The sequence below is a fragment of the Vulpes vulpes genome, chromosome 12 (assembly GCF_048418805.1).
Source record: "Vulpes vulpes isolate BD-2025 chromosome 12, VulVul3, whole genome shotgun sequence".
Classification (NCBI taxonomy): domain Eukaryota; kingdom Metazoa; phylum Chordata; class Mammalia; order Carnivora; family Canidae; genus Vulpes; species Vulpes vulpes.
In genome coordinates, this window is record NC_132791.1 from 32286974 (window position 1) to 32299235 (window position 12262).

General features: G+C 35.5%; 1 long non-coding RNA gene across 1 annotated transcript in view; it reads left to right on the top strand.

Annotated features, from left to right (window-relative positions):
* The first annotated feature begins 1422 nt into the window (after positions 1–1422).
* LOC140594868 (uncharacterized) overlaps positions 1423–12262 on the top strand; it is a 159117-nt gene continuing 148277 nt past the window's right edge. The window contains exon 1 of the long non-coding RNA XR_011996168.1: positions 1423–1727. This is a non-coding gene — a long non-coding RNA (uncharacterized lncRNA). The remainder of the gene's footprint in view (positions 1728–12262) is intronic.

The window sequence follows — 12262 nt, forward strand, 5'->3', positions numbered from 1 at the left end:
TTTCAATCATCTTTAAGTTTTCAGCTCAGACATTACCTTCCACTGGGGCTGAGTTGGGTTTCTGGTTACATGATGGATCGCGATGGTTCTGTACTACCTCCTCTGTCACACTATTTACCATATACTCCACACTCGGGTCTCAGCTCTGTGTGGCAGACGCTGTTTTTTTTTTTCCCACTCAATTCCTGGTGTCTGATACATAGTACATGCTAAATAATATTTGCTAATTTAATGACTTTCTCTGAACCTAGTACTTTTGGGGATTTCTGACCTAGATTTTGAAAAATCTTAAGTATTGATAGATAAATTTATACACACACACACACACACACACACACACACACACACACACTCCTACCTTTCCCGATTATTGCATTTTGTGTACCATCCTCAGAGAATCTGGAAAGAGTGCTATATGAGCCTAAGGATAGGATTGGACAATAATTCTTTACTTAATTGGGTTGTTAATCCTATATGCCTGTGGTGATAAACCCTAGAAAATCTGGATAATCTATATAGTATTCAGAGAGGCTGGAAACAGCCACAAATACCTATCAAACTGTCCGATACCATTATCATTTAGACAACACTATAGTCCTTTCCAAATTATATTAGGCTATATTCTTTGCTTCCCAAAGTCTTTCCCTGCCTTTTCCTATTTTGTCCCTCATATTCCTTTCACTTTCTATCTTCTTGCTCTGTCTACCGGACCCTTTCCCATTTTTCCCTGTTCCTTCTTCCTTTGTATGTATTTATTTATTGACACCTTTCCCGTCTGCCTGGATGATTCTGCCTTTGGGAATTGTGTCATCTTCTCTCTCACTGCTCTTCCTTTGATCTCCTGTCCTTCCCTCCCTTATTGTATTTCTTCTGAGAGGGGGTGGATAGATACTTCCGTGCCTGACTTCTCTCCCTCCCTTTACATGGTCTTCTCTGTCTTCGTCGATTCTTCCACCCTCTGTCTCTGGTGGAAAACTGTGAGCACCTGACTGTGATCCCGGTGTGGAGGGGGAGTTGCCCGCTGGCCATGTTAGTAAGCCCCAGTGTTCTCTTCTGCAGCCCTGTTTATTCTAGATTAGCATCCATATGACTCACAGGCAGGGAAAGTCGTTGAAATTCCATAGATAAGCAAATAATTCTTGGCAGTTTCAAAATGAAAGCAACTGCACTGCCAAAAGGCTTCTGTTTACCACACAAAACAAATGTTGTTACTCTTTCAATTCCAAAAAAGCATCTTAAAAGCATCCTTTCACAAGAACATTGTTCTAGTCTTTATGTCTAATTAGATGTAAAGAAAATCCTTTGTTATTTTTGCTACACAATTTAGGCTTGGCTAATAACCAGAGATAAATAATAGTTTACCCCTGCTGGGTTGTGCAGCAACATTCTTCTGAATAAAATAAGTGCACATGCGCAGTACAAATTCCATGAAAGGCCTTTCTTTCTTATATTCGTGTCCCTTTCTTCTTTATCCTGCTTCCTTTCACCTCATAACAATCCTCTTTTATTTTTTTCTTCGGGAGCTTTGCAGCATGGTTGCCATAAATATTTTGAGGAAAATAGCCTAGTTCTTTTTTTTTTTTTCATTGCTTCATTTTGTATATTTTCATCTAGAACCCACCATGAGTCTTTTGGCTTTTTAGTTGTAACTCAGCTGTTCTGTTGAGACTGGATGTGATAAGTAGAGGCATCAGAATACTGGTGATTGGCCCGTGCTGCATTGGCAGGTAAGCTACACCAGCGTTTTGAGATTTGTTTATTTTTTTTTCTCCATATACACTATCTTTTTTTTCTCCACTTTTTTTTTTCTTTTCCTGAAACTGAGGTAAATTTCTCCTGGTTTGTGCCTTTGTTGAGATTTCTTTACTTAGTATGCTGGTTCTCCTCTACTTACAGAGTCTTAATTTTTTGTTTTTTTTTTTCACACAAGCAACACATTGTATCTGCTCTGAACATTACGAGTATCTTTGGTTTTATACCTGTTTGTTTGTTGCTGCTCTGATATTCAAGTACAGATAAAAGGGCCAATGTATGGCAGGGACCCAGACCCTGGAATAGATACCTCCTGGAGCTAAGGCAATGCATGCATTTAAGCATGTAGCTAAATCAGCAGACAGGGCTTTTGTTTTGACTTGACCATAGACTTCCATTTGGCCTTGAGCAGATCTCTTGTCTGATCTATGCCTTTAAACTTTTATCCTCTTTACCTACTTGGCATTCTTATTACAGAATCAAGTGAGATGCAATGGTGACATTTTTGAAGAAAAATTTAAGTATTATTTTGACATGAGTTTTATGTTTCTGGAAGGGTAAAATTGTATATATTATTTGACCCTCTGTCAGGGGAACCATGTTGGAGCAATAAGGTTCTCTTCTTGAATTTGGAACTTGGAATGGAGAAAGAAAGCACATCTGGTGTTGTGTGCCACTAATGCTAATGGTGCTAGACCTGTGCAACAGTCCCCTTGGTGACTCTAATGGCTAAGTATACAAAGCATTGATTCTCGAATTCTTCTGTAAATGTCATTCAAATACTATGCCCTGCTTTTCCTCTTTTTTGAATAAATATACCCATTTCATTGACTTGCAACCAAAAATATCTTAACAACTACAGTTGTAATTATAACATGATTGAGCTTTTCGTACAAGCAAACATTAGCTTACCTCATATTCTGTATCATAGAATCTTCACAATAACCTAACGGAGTACATACTATTTTGATTCATTAGATTAGGAAACTGAGGTTGACAGAAGTTAAGTCATTTAGTTAAGATTACACTCATAATATGAAAGCTTTTGGATCCTATGCTGATGACCTTAACATGCATTCTATGCTCATTTAGGGCAGCTTATTTATGTTAGCCAATATGCGGCAAGAATTGGCATTAGGAATGGAACCAGAACAAAAAAAAGGAATTGTGTTATTAGAGAATTGGTGGCAGGCAGGGAGATTTAAGAAGTCTTTTAGAATGATGCGAAACACAGGATGGAAAATTCATATTAGCTCTTGGGAAGAATTTCTTGACCATAAGGTTTGTAAGCTAGGGAATAAGTCACTGAAGGGATAGTAAAATTAAAAGCTCTAATAAAATATTAAATAACTATTCATATGGAGTAGTTTATGTAGGCTTTAATGTGAAGGCAGGGAATTGGAATTGAATTCAGCCTTGAAAAATGTTGTGGACTCTTGCAAGCGTAAAAAATTTAATAGCTAATAAAATTTTTTTCCCAATAAGGAGATGCACAGCTTGGAATATTACAAATATCAAAATTATTTATTTTACTTTAAGCATGAATGATCACGAGTAGTAGCTGATTATAAATACTGGGATTAAATGAAATTTTAAATTCCTTTGCATATATATAAATTGACATGGAAACATACTAATTATTACTATTTGAGAGATCATGGAAACACCCCTAAAACTAGAGATAAAGAAATTCTTTAGTAATTTTTCAAACCAGATGATATAGGTTATTAAATCTGTAGGCAAATAACCTTAATCTCAGTCCTCTTCAATATTCTAAACTATAATGAGAAAACCTGGAAAAAACTGTGATAATCCCCTGGGACCAGCATAGTTTTACTAAGAAAAATCAAGTCTCTTTATTCTCATTTCCTTTTTGGAGATTATGCTAAGTTTGTAGCAGGAGAAAGCCAGTGCTATGGAATATCAGGATTGTAGCAAAGAAAGAATCAAATGGGAAATGGGAAAGTATTGCCAATTCAAATTCAAACATTTGAAATTAATTATCAACTATTATAAGAATGTATTATTAGACTGGTCTCCAACTTGGAGGAAAGATTTTTTCTTTTCTTTTCTTTTCTTTTCTTTTCTTTTCTTTTCTTTTCTTTTCTTTTCTTTTCTTTTCTTTTTTCTTTTCTTTTTTTTTTTTTTTTTTTTTTAAGAGAGAGATTGAGCAGAGCAGGAATAGAAGGAGAGAGAGAATCCCAAGCAGGCTCCACATTCAGTGCAGAGCCTCATGAAGGGCTCTATCTCAGGACCCTGAGATCATGACCTGAGCCAAAATCAGTCTGATGCTTAATGGGCAGAGCCACCCAGGTGCCCCACTGAGGGAAATCGTTAGTGGATTTCCACATAAATCTTAGGATTATCATCCCAGTCCAAAAATGTCATCAAATTATTTGAAATATTAGTTTTAATATATATCTTCATATGCATGGTTTTCTCTTGACTCTCTTCATTTTTAACATAAGCTTTATAAGTTGAAGTATAATATATATACAAATATGTGCCCTCCACATAAATATATAACTCAATAATTTTCATAAAGTTAACCCACCCTTGTTGCCAGTATGAAGATCAACAGGAAACATTCCCATAATTTCAGGTCTCTCATGCTACACATTTCTCATTACCACAGGCTCCCTGGCTTCTGATACAGTAGATGGGTTTTATCTATTTCTCAAGTTTATATTAATGAAATGATATAGTTGGTATTCTTTGGTGCAAAGCTTATTTTGCTCATCATTATGTTTATGAGATTCATCTATGTTATTGCATGAGCAATAATTTGTCCATCTTCATTGCTGCATGCAGTGCTACAATGTGCAAATATTGCCACAATGGTTTTAGTCTATTCTACTCTTGATGGACATTTGGATAGTTTCCATTGTGGGGATATGAATAGTGCTGATGTGAACAACCTTGCAATATACATTATGCAAATTTTGTGAACATACACATTTCTGTAGCATCTATGCCCAGAGAATTGCAGGATCATAGGGTATACATATTTCGTATTTTAGTTGAAACAACTAACGAGTTTTCTATGTGATTGTTACAATTTGTAATTCCACCAGAAGCATGGGAGAGGTTCAGCTGTTACACATTTTGAGCAACATAAGGTAGTCAGCCCTTTTCATTTTAGTTATTCTGATGGGTGTGTTATGGCATTGATTATTGTTTTATTTTATACTTTTAGAATTGAGATGTGATTCAAATACCATAATATTCACCATTATTTAATTTATTTTTTAAAGATTTTATTTATTTATTCATGAGAGACACACAGAGACAGAGGCAAAGACATGGAAAAAGAAAGTTCCCTACAGGGATCCCCAGGCAGGACTCAATCCCAGGATTCCAGGGAAGGCAGAATGGAAGGCAGACGCGCAACCAGTGAGCCACTCAGGTGTCCCTGATATTCACCCTTTAAAAATGTACCATTCAGTGCTCTTTAGAATATTCATGATACTACCCAACAATCATTATCTAATTCCAGAACATTTTCATGATCCCAAAAGTACACTCCCTACCTCTTGACAGCTATATACCATTTCCCTCTACCCCAGGCCCTGAAAACTACTTTCTGTATTACTTTCTATCTTTATGGGCTGGCCTAAATCTAGACATTTCATGTAAAGGGAATCTTACAATTTGTAGCCTCTTATGCCTGGCCTCTTTCACTTGGCATGTTTTCAAGGTTCTTCCATGTTGTAGCATGAATCAGCACTTCATTCCTTTTTATGAATGGCTAATATTTCATTTTATGGATATACCATATTGGTTTATCTATTCATCAGTTGATGGAAATTTGATTCATTTCCATTTGGGGGTATAATGAATAAACATTTATGTATGAGTTTTTGTGTGAGCATATGTTTATAGTTCTCTTGAATATATACCTAGGAGTGGAATTGCTGGGTGATATGGTAATGTTACGTTTAACTTTTTGAGGATTTGCCAAACTTTTCCAAAATGGCTATACTATTTTACATTTTCTTCAACAATGTATGAGAGTTCAAATTTCTCAGATCCTCACCAATACTTTTTGTTTTCCTTTTTTGATTATAGCCATCCTAGTTGATGTAAACTGGTATTGTATTGTGATTTTGATTTGTATTTTCCTAATGGCTGATACTAATGAATATCTTCTCATGTGCTTATTTCCCATTTGCTTATCTTCTTTGGAAAAATGTCTATATAAATCCCTTTCCTGTTTATTAATTGATTTGTCTTTTTGTTGTTGAATTGTAATAGTTCTTTATATCTTGTATATTAGAATTTTATTGGATATATGATTTGCATTGATACATGATTCTCTCCCATTTTTTGAGTTGTCTTTTAACTTTCTGGATAATATCCTTTAGTGAAAAAATATTTTTAATTTTGACGAAGTCTAATTTATCAAATTTTTGTTTGGTTGCTTATGCTATTGGTGTCATATTTAAGAAACCATTGCTGGGCAGCCTCAGTGACTCAGTGGTTTAGCGCCGCCTGCGTGATCCTGGAGACCCAGATCAAGCCCCACATCTGGCTCCCTGAATGGAGCCTGCTTCTCCCTCTGCCTGTGTTTCTGCCTCTCTCTCTCTCTTTCTCTCTCTCTCTCTCTGTCTCTCATGAGTAAATAAATAAAATATTAAAAAGAAAAAGAAACCATTGCCTAGTTGATGGTTATGAAAATTGGCACCTGTATTTTTTGTCTAAGAATCTTATGGTTTTATCTCTTCCATTCAGTTCTTTAATTTTGAGCTTTTTTTTTTTTTGATCTAGTGTGAGGTAGGTTTCCAAATTTATTCTTTTGCATGTGGATATCCAGTTGTTTCAGCACTATTTATTGAAAAGACCATTCTTTCCCCCAAGGAATTGGCACCATTGTTGAAGATCAGTTTTAATGAATATATCTATGTTTTGTGGTTTTATTTTAATTTTCCCTTGCAAGTAATCATATTTAACAACTATTCCATATACTTATTATCATTTAGAGATATTCTTTTGTGAAGCCTTTTGAGAATCTCTGCCACTGTTTTAACCGACTTATAGGAACCCTATACATTTTCGTATATTAGTTTTTTGTCAATATATTTCTTATAAATATTCCCTGCTACTTTATGGCATGATTTTTGAACCTCTTGATGCTGTCTTAATAAATAAAACATTGAAGTTTTAGTGTAGTTCAATTTATCATTTTTTCCCTTTATAGTTAGTGATCTGCATCCTTATTTAGTAATTTTAGCCTATGCAAGTTTTTGAAAGTATTTTATTTTTCTAAAATGTTTATTATTTTGGCTTTCACCATTAGATCTCCAGTCCATCTGGAATTGATATGTGTACAGTATGGAGATAGATTTAATTTTGATATATGGTTAACCAACTGAATCAGAACCATTTATTAAAAAGACTACCTTTTCTCTACTGCACTGGAGCATCACTTATGTTATAAACAATAATGCCAAATATATGTGGGTCTATTTTTGTACTTCCTCTTCTATATCATTCATGTCTGTTTCTCATCTCTCTGTTCTATTAGTCTATTTTTTATCTCCTTTCAGCCACAGCATGCTACCTAAATTACTATTACTTTATTTTTGTTTTTATTGTTTTTAAAGATTTTTAAACTTATTTATGTATGAGAGACACACAGAGAAAGAGACAGACATAGGCAGAGGGAGAAGCAGACTTCCTGCAGAGAGCCTGATGTGGGACTGGATCCCTGGACCCTGGGATAATAACCGGAGCTAAAGTCAGACACTCAACCACTGAGGCACTCAGGTGACCCTACTATTACTTTATACTAAGTCTTGATATTTGGATAAATCTTACAGCTTTGTTCTTTTTCCACAACATGTTGGCTATTCTTGACCTTTCATTTTCAATGTAAGTTTTAGAATCAATTTGTCAATGTCTACACAAAAATAAATCTCTCAGGGATTCTGATTGAGGTTGCATTGTATCCGCAAATCAATTTGAGAATTGATATCTCTATAATGAGCCTTCTAATACATGGGTAGCATATGTTCCTCTTTTTATTTATACTTTCTTTAATTCCTCCCAATATTATTTTAGAGTTTTTCACTGCAGAGGTCTTTTGAATCTTTTGTTGGATCTATTACAATGTATTTGGTTTATTAAATGCTATTGAAAATGGTATCTTCCTGGTTTATCATTCTTCCTTATCATTGAGAAATATCTTCCTTTATCTCATTTATTGCCTCAAATCTGTCTATTTGATATTACTATAGCTTGGTTGATGACGTATCCTTTTATTTTCAACTTTTGATATTTGTATATTTAAGGTGGTTTTCTTATAAACAGCATGTAACAATCTTTTACTTTCCTATCCAATCTAATAATAATATACTTTTACTTGAGTAGTTTATCTATATATGTGTTTATTGTTCCTACTATTTTATTATTTATCTCAAATTAGGCCACCTATCTTATGTTCCCTTTTTGTCCTTCCATTTTTAGTACTTAGATATTTTTATCAATCTGTTTTTCTCCTTGACTAATTTGTTAGAGATCCTTTAGTTTTGCTTTCATTCCTAATGTTTTACTGGTTAACCTGGGGATTATAAAATGCATTTTAGCTTATTAGAGTCTAATGAAAATGGTTATGTTGACCACTTGCTTGATAATGTTAGGACCTTGACACACTTTAACTTCATTTACCACCTGCTGCTCACAATTTGTATTGCCATGTATTTCAATTAGGCATATTAAACATATTGTGATGCTTTTTTTTTAAAAAAGTCAATATATTTTGATTTATTCCATGTGGCTACCTCTTCCATTGCTTGTTATTTCTTCCTGAATTTCCATGTTTTCCCCTGGGGGTCCTTTTTCTTCTTTCTGGGGAACTCCTTTTGCCATTTCTTTTCCTGCATGTCTGGTGAGGACACATTTTTCTCATTTGTTGTTTATTTTGCTCTCAATTTCACTTAGATGTAAGGAACACATGATATTAGCAATCCCCTCTTCCCTTCTATTCCCACTCTAGCTGTAGAAACGGCCCACCTGAGGGAAGTTTTGATTCTGCAGAGAAGATACATTGATCCATTGTCACCTTCTCCTAATCACAGGCAGAGAGGGAGTGAAAGAGGCCCAATTATTGATGTTTGACCTTTGAGTAGGAAATAAGAAGGAGGGGCCAATAGCTATCTTTCACCAACTAAATGGCCAGTATTGCTTCAGTAACATGACTCCACGTGAAAACTTGAGGAACGGGGGAAGTAAGTAGTCTCTTCTGAGCTATTCCCTCACTTTCTTAGCTCTTGCTTCTCATAGTCCATTTGTCTGAAATACTAAGCCTGTGTTGAGTCCCACTTCCATTTGCATACACTGTCTCCCCTAATAACAGTTGTTCCTCTGAGCATCCTCCTGGAAGTGCTGGTTTGGGTGTGAATTTTGCCTCCAGAAATCTTAGAAATGGATTAGGACAGCATATTGATTAAATTGATTAAATTGATTAAATTGATTAAATTAAATCATATCAAGGCCTCACTATCTATACTCAGGAATGAAAATTCACTGCTTCTTCAGTTATCATTACAAAATTCTCAGGCACATAGTCCAGTATATGTCGACATAGTTTTATAATAAGTTTATGACAATATTAATTCATACTAACAATTTAAGGCCAACAATATATAGAAGTGCTCCAAATTTTAATACAAGTTCATTCTTCCTGGAGCACCTGAGTGGCTCAGTGGTTGAGCATCTGCCTTCAGCTCAGGGTGTGATCCTGAGGTCCTGGGATCAAGTCCCATATCAGGTTCCACTCGGGGAGCCTGCTTCTCCCTCTGCCTATGTCTCTGCCTCTCTCTCTCTCTGTGTCTCTCATGAATAAATAAATAAAAATTTAAATAGAAAACAAAAAAAATTCATTCTTCCTAAAATTTTCCAGGGTGAAGTTAAAGCTCTGAAACTTAAAAAAAAATTTTTTTTTTATTATTTATTCATGATAGTCATAGAGAGAGGAGAGAGAGGCAGAGACACAGGCAGAGGGAGAAGCAGGCTCCATGCCGGGAGCCCGACGTGGGACTTGATCCCGGGACTCCGGGATCGCGCCCTGGGCCAAAGGCAGGCGCTAAACCTCTGAGCCAACCAGGGATCCCAAAAGCTCTGAAACTTGTTATAGTTCAAGTTATATTTTAAGTTATAGTTTAAGTTCTTAGAAGTTGAAGTCCAACTCTTTAAAATCCTGAAAGAAATTTTCTTGAAATTTTGTATCAAAAAACCAGAAAAATTAGTCTATAAAATTCATTCTTGCAAATTTATTATTTTACTTTGTCTCTGCAGCAGACTTTAATGTGATGCTTTTAAATTCTTAGAACAGAGATGGGAGGCCATGGGAGAAAATTCATAATCTTCTAAGGATATAGCCCTGTAGATGCATTGGTGGCAATTCCCTTTGTGTCAATCCTAAACTGGGGACATAGAATTGTATTGCTACATTGTCTAGTTTTTAGTTGCCAGGTAACCAGTTGTTACATGATAATCAGCATTGTTTTTTACAGACCTAAGTCATCTACCAGTAGGGGGCAAAATGGTCTCCTTTATACATGTTATTGAAATTGTTCATCTCAACATTTCTTCCAAATGTATGACATGCAAATATATGTGTATACAATGTGCCAGAGCAAACTACATCAAAAAATTCTACCCAGCTACATAGGCATATTCCATTCTACGGAGGATGAAGCAGGAGAATAACATTATTTTCATTTTTATGAAGCCATGTGTAGGGTCAGTGGACTAATAAATGAAATCTGAATTATTCATCAGTCTGTATGTCATTTAGATCTTTAAAATCAATGCTGATGGAGTAGGAGAAATGCTTCAGCTCTCACCAAACCAATATAATTGTCTCCTTCCTTCTTTCTCTTTCATTTTTAACCATTTACTTTTATTTGGGATTTTGGAATCTGGATAAATTTCCATACATTGCCCCTAACAACCATAACAGACATTAATAATTTATGGGCCTGTAGTGTGGAGGGTATTTGTGAAGGAGCAATTCACACAAAGTGTAATCTCACAGAAGTTCCCAGATTTCTGACTCACATTAGTTAATTTAGGCAACGACTAATTTTCTGTATTAACAGAGTATCAGTGAATTCTTTGGAATCTATAAGGCAGGGATGAGTAGGACTTTCCATATACTTTCAGTGAACAGATTATTTACTTTTTTTGTTTTTAATACAAGTCTACATGGAAAAAAATGGAATTCACATGATAGGGTGATTTATTGATTAACTTTTTTCCATTTCCACTGATTTTTGCCTCTGTCTTCACCCCATAGATATATTTCTCTCTGTGTTTTTTTTTTTTTTGGACTTTTTGAAATTTTCTGTAATAAGTGCTCAGAATTTGCTAAGCAATTCTCTCTCCTTGTGTTGCATTAAAACATGCCAAATTAAAAAGATATTCATGGAATTGGAAAGATTAATTCCTGAGCTGCTGAAATGTTATTTTTCATCTTAACTCATTTTTTTTTTGGAAAGCTTACTTTCAGGGACAGCTGCAAAAGAAAGACTTCTAATTCAACGAGTTACTGAGAATATAAATAGAAGAGGGGAAATCCCTTAATGCTCAAGTGTTCATCGATTCTATATTGTGGACTTAGATTAACAATAATTCTTGATGCTAATAATGATAACTGACATTTACTGAGTAAATTTTGTGTGCCAAGTAGTGTTTCAAGTATCTTACGTTGATTGTACATAATTTTCATAATCACCAATGAGTGAGACCTCTGGTTTTAATACCTCTTTGATATATGAAGATTCTGAGGCACAGAGAGGTTAAGTAACCCGCCCAGGCTCACCCAGCTCTTAAGAGGAGCCAGATTTCTACTCAGTCTGTCTGGCTGCAGAGCTTTCACTTAAGGCTGCTGCCTCCTGATGTCTGGGGCAGGCAGTGCCTCATGAGTCATACAGTGATACGGAGTCATTTCCTTTCCAAATAAATGATGTTAATGTCTGTTCTGGGCATTCTTTGACATATTGGAATGCTCTCCATTATGCTGTGTTTTCTGTGTCTGAGGATGAGTAATATGCACATGGATGGCATTTGTGTGCCATTTCTAAAGATTCAAGATATATATTCATTAGGGGTGGGGCCTAGAAATTTATACTTTTCCTAAGTTCCCCAGGAGTTTCTGATACAGTTACTTTTCAGATAAGCTTCTGGGAATGCCTTTGCTATGTCAAACCTATGAAAGAATATGCCTATTGTCTATACAATCACATACAAGGTTTTGGCTTGGAACCAAAAGGCAAAAGGTGGATGTAGGTGATAATTATGTCAACTAGAGCTCCCCTATAAAACGTTCATCTCCCTGTTGGTCCCAAAGCAGTGTGTCTTGTCCCTGGAGGGCAGAAGCTTTGACTGCCAATTTTCTAGGGGCTCAGCTCAGCCACCAGGATGGTGTTCTGTTCGCAATGGACACCCAGTAAATAATATACTGATAATAATGAACCCAAATTTACCATTCACCACCTGTGTGCTAGAT